Below are 4279 nucleotides of genomic sequence, written 5' to 3' on the forward strand. Positions count from 1 at the left end.
TCCCCAGTCAGTCAGTCAGTGAGTTAATTAACCAGTCAGTCAGTCAGTCAGTCAGTGAGTTACTTATCCAGTCAGTCAATCAGTCAGTGAGTTAGTTATCCAGTCAGTCAGTCAGTCAGTGAGTTAGTTATCCAGTCAGTCAGTGAGTTAGTTACCCAGTCAGTCAGTGAGTTAGTTCCCCAGTCAGTCAGTCAGTGAGTTAATTAACCAGTCAGTCAGTCAGTTAGTGAGTTACTTACCCAGTCAATCAGTGAGTTAGTTACCCAGTCAGTCACTCAGTGAGTTAGTTATCCAGTCAGTCAGTGAGTTAGTTATCCAGTCAGTCAGTTAGTTAGTTACCCAGTCAGTCAGTGAGTTAGTTATCCAGTCAGTCAGTCAGTGAGTTAGTTATCCAGTCAGTCAGTGAGTTATCCAGTCAGTCAGTCAGTCAGTGAGTTAGTTATCCAGTCAGTTAGTCAGCGAGTTAGTTATCCAGTCAGTTAGTCAGTCAGTGCATTAGTTATCCAGTCAGTCAGTCAGTCAGTCAGTCAGTCAGTGCATTAGTTATCCAGTCAGTCAGTCAGTCAGTGAGTTAGTTACCCAGTCAGTCAGTTAGTTATCGGTCAGTCAGTGAGTTAGTTATCCAGTCAGTCATTGAGTTAGTTATCAGTCAGTCAGTGAGTTAGTTATCCAGTCAGTCAGTTAGTGAGATAGTTACCCAGTCAGTCAGTGAGTTAATTACCAAGTCAGTCAGTGAGTTAGTTATCAGTCAGTCAGTGAGTTAGTTATCAGTCAGTCAGTGAGTTAATTACCCAGTCAGTTAGTGAGTTATTACCCAGTCAGTCAGTGAGTTAATTACCCAGTCAGTCAGTGAGTTTGTTATCAGTCAGTCAGTGAGTTAGTTATCAGTCAGTCAGTGAGTTAGTGATCCAGTCAGTCAGTCAGTGAGTTAGTTATCAGTCAGTCAGTCAGTGAGATAGTTATCCAGTCAGTCATTCAGTGAGTTAATTAACCAGTCAGTCAGTCAGTCAGTGAGTTAGTAACCCAGTCAGTCATTCAGTGAGTTAGTTTCCCAGTCAGTCAGTCAGTCAGTTAGTTAGTAACCCAGCCAGTCAGTCAGTGAGTTAGTTATCAGTCAGTCAGTCAGTATGTTAGTTATCCAGTCAGTCAGTGAGTTAGTTACCCAGTCATTCAGTGAGTTAGTTATCCAGTCAGTCAGTGAGTTAATTATCCAGTCAGTCAGTGAGTTAGTAACCCAGTCAGTCAGTCAGTGAGTTAGTTATCAGTCAGTCAGTCAGTGCATTAGTTATCCAGTCAGTCAGTCAGTCAGTCAGTCAGTCAGTCAGTGCATTAGTTATCCAGTCAGTCAGTGTGTTTGTTATCAGTCAGTCAGTGAGTTAGTTATCAGTCAGTCAGTGAGTTAGTTATCCAGTCAGTCAGTCAGTGAGTTAATTACCCAGTCAGTCAGTGAGTTAGTTACCAAGTCAATCAGTGAGTTAGTTCCCCAGTCAGTCAGTCAGAGTGTTAATTAACCAGTCAGTCAGTCAGTCAGTGATATAGTTACCCAGTCAGTCATTCAGTGAGTTAGTTTCCCAGTCAGTCAGTCAGTGAGTTAGTTATCCAGTAAATCAATGAGTTAGTTCCCTAGTCAGTCATTCAGTGAGTTAGTTACCCAGTCAATCAGTCAGTGAGTTAGTTATCAAGTCAGTCAGTCAGTGAGTTAGTTACCCAGTCAGTCAGTGAGTTAGTTACCCAGTCAGTCAGTGAGTTAGTTACCCAGTCAGTCAGTGAGTTAGTTACCCAGTCAATCAGTCAGTGAGTTAGTTATCCAGTCAGTCAGTCATTCAGTGAGTTAGTTACCCAGTCAGTCAGTGAGTTAGTTACCCAGTCATTCAGTGAGTTAGTTACCCAGTCAATCAGTCAGTGAGTTAGTTATCCAGTCAGTCAGTCATTCAGTGAGTTAGTTACCCTGTCAGTCAGTGAGTTAGTTACCCAGTCATTCAGTGAGTTAGTTATCAGTCAGTCAGTTAGTTAGTTATCAGTCAGTCAGTGAGTTAGTTACCCAGTCAGTCAGTGAGTTAGTTATCCAGTCAGTCAGTGAGTTAATTATCCAGTCAGTCAGTGAGTTAGTAACCCAGTCAGTCAGTCAGTGAGTTAGTTATCAGTCAGTCAGTCAGTGAGTTAGTTCCCCAGTCAGTCAGTCAGTGAGTTAATTAACCAGTCAGTCATTCAGTGAGTTAGTTTCCCAGTCAGTCAGTCAGTGAGTTAGTTGTCCAGTCAATCAGTGAGTTAGTTCCCCAGTCAGTCATTCAGTGAGTTAGTTACCCAGCCAGTCAGTGAGTTAGTTACCCAGTCAGTCAGTGAGTTAGTTACCCAGTCAGTCAGTGAGTTAGTTACCCAGTCAGTCAGTGAGTTAGTTACCCAGTCAATCAGTCAGTGAGTTAGTTATCCAGTCAGTCAGTCAGTCAGTGAGTTAGTTACCCAGTCAGTCAGTGAGTTAGTTACCCAGTCAGTCAGTGAGTTAGTTACCCAGTCAGTCAGTGAGTTAGTTACCCAGTCAGTCAGTGAGTTAGTTACCCAGTCAGTCAGTGAGTTAGTTACCCAGTCAATCAGTCAGTGAGTTAGTTACCCAGTCAGTCAGTGAGTTAGTTACCCAGTCAGTCAGTGAGTTAGTTATCAGTCAGTCAGTTAGTTAGTTATCAGTCAGTCAATGAGTTAGTTATCAGTCAGTCAGTGAGTTAGTTATCAGTCAGTCAGTGAGTTAGTGATCCAGTCAGTCAGTCAGTGAGTTAGTAACCCAGTCAGTCAGTCAGTGAGTTAGTTATCAGTCAGTCAATCAGTATGTTAGTTATCCAGTCAGTCAGTGAGTTAGTTATCCAGTCAGTCAGTGAGTTAATTATCCAGTCAGTCAGTGAGTTAGTAACCCAGTCAGTCAGTCAATGAGTTAGTAACCCAGTCAGTCAGTCAGTGAGTAAGTTACCCAGTCAGTCAGTCAGTGCGTTAGTTACCCAGTCAGTCAGTGAGTTAGTTACCCAGTCAGTCAGTGAGTTAGTTATCAGTCAGTCAGTGAGTTAGTTACCCAGTCAGTCAGTGAGTTAGTTATCGGTCAGTCAGTCAGTTAGTTACCCAGTCAATCAGTGAATTAGTTATCAGTCAGTCAGTCAGTTAGTTACCCAGTCAGTCAGTGAGTTAGTTACCCAGTCAGTCAGTTAGTTATACAATGAGTTAGTTATCCAGTCAGTAATTCAGTGAGTTAGTTACCCAGTCAGTCATTCAGTGAGTTAGTTATCCAGTCAGTTATTCAGTGAGTTAGTTACCCAGTCAGTCATTCAGTGAGTTAGTTATCCAGTCAGTTATTCAGTGAGTTAGTTACCCAGTCAGTCATTCAGTGAGTTAGTCACCCAGTCAGTCATTCAGTGAGTTAGTTACCCAGTCAGTCAGTCAGTGAGTTAGTTATCCAGTCAGTCAGTCAGTCAGTGAGTTAGTTACCCAGTCAGTCAGTGAGTTAGTTACCCAGTCAGTCAGTGAGTTAGTTACCCAGTCAGTCAGTGAGTAAGTTACCCAGTCAGTCAGTGAGTTAGTTATCAGTCAGTCAATGAGTTAGTTATCAGTCAGTCAGTGAGTTAGTTATCAGTCAGTCAGTTAGTTAGTGATCCAGTCAGTCAGTCAGTGAGTTAGTAACCCAGTCAGTCAGTCAGTGAGTTAGTTATCAGTCAGTCAGTCAGTGAGATAGTTATCCAGTCAGTCAGTGAGTTAGTTAGTTATCAGTCAGTCAGTCAGTCAGTCAGTTAGTTAGTTATCAGTCAGTCAGTTAGTTAGTTATCAGTCAGTCAATGAGTTAGTTATCAGTCAGTCAGTGAGTTAGTTATCAGTCAGTCAGTGAGTTAGTGATCCAGTCAGTCAGTCAGTGAGTTAGTAACCCAGTCAGTCAGTCAGTGAGTTAGTAACCCAGTCAGTCAGTCAGTGAGTTAGTTATCAGTCAGTCAGTCAGTGAGTTAGTTATCAGTCAGTCAATCAGTATGTTAGTTATCCAGTCAGTCAGTGAGTTAGTTATCAGTCAGTCAGTGAGTTAGTTATCAGTCAGTCAGTGAGTTAGTGATCCAGTCAGTCAGTCAGTGAGTTAGTAACCCAGTCAGTCAGTCAGTGAGTTAGTAACCCAGTCAGTCAGTCAGTGAGTTAGTTATCAGTCAGTCAGTCAGTGAGTTAGTTATCAGTCAGTCAATCAGTATGTTAGTTATCCAGTCAGTCAGTGAGTTAGTTATCCAGTCAGTCAGTGAGTTAATTATCCAGTCAGTCAGTG

This window comes from Oncorhynchus mykiss, chromosome 1 (genome assembly GCF_013265735.2).
Source record: "Oncorhynchus mykiss isolate Arlee chromosome 1, USDA_OmykA_1.1, whole genome shotgun sequence".
In the NCBI taxonomy this organism is placed as follows: domain Eukaryota; kingdom Metazoa; phylum Chordata; class Actinopteri; order Salmoniformes; family Salmonidae; genus Oncorhynchus; species Oncorhynchus mykiss.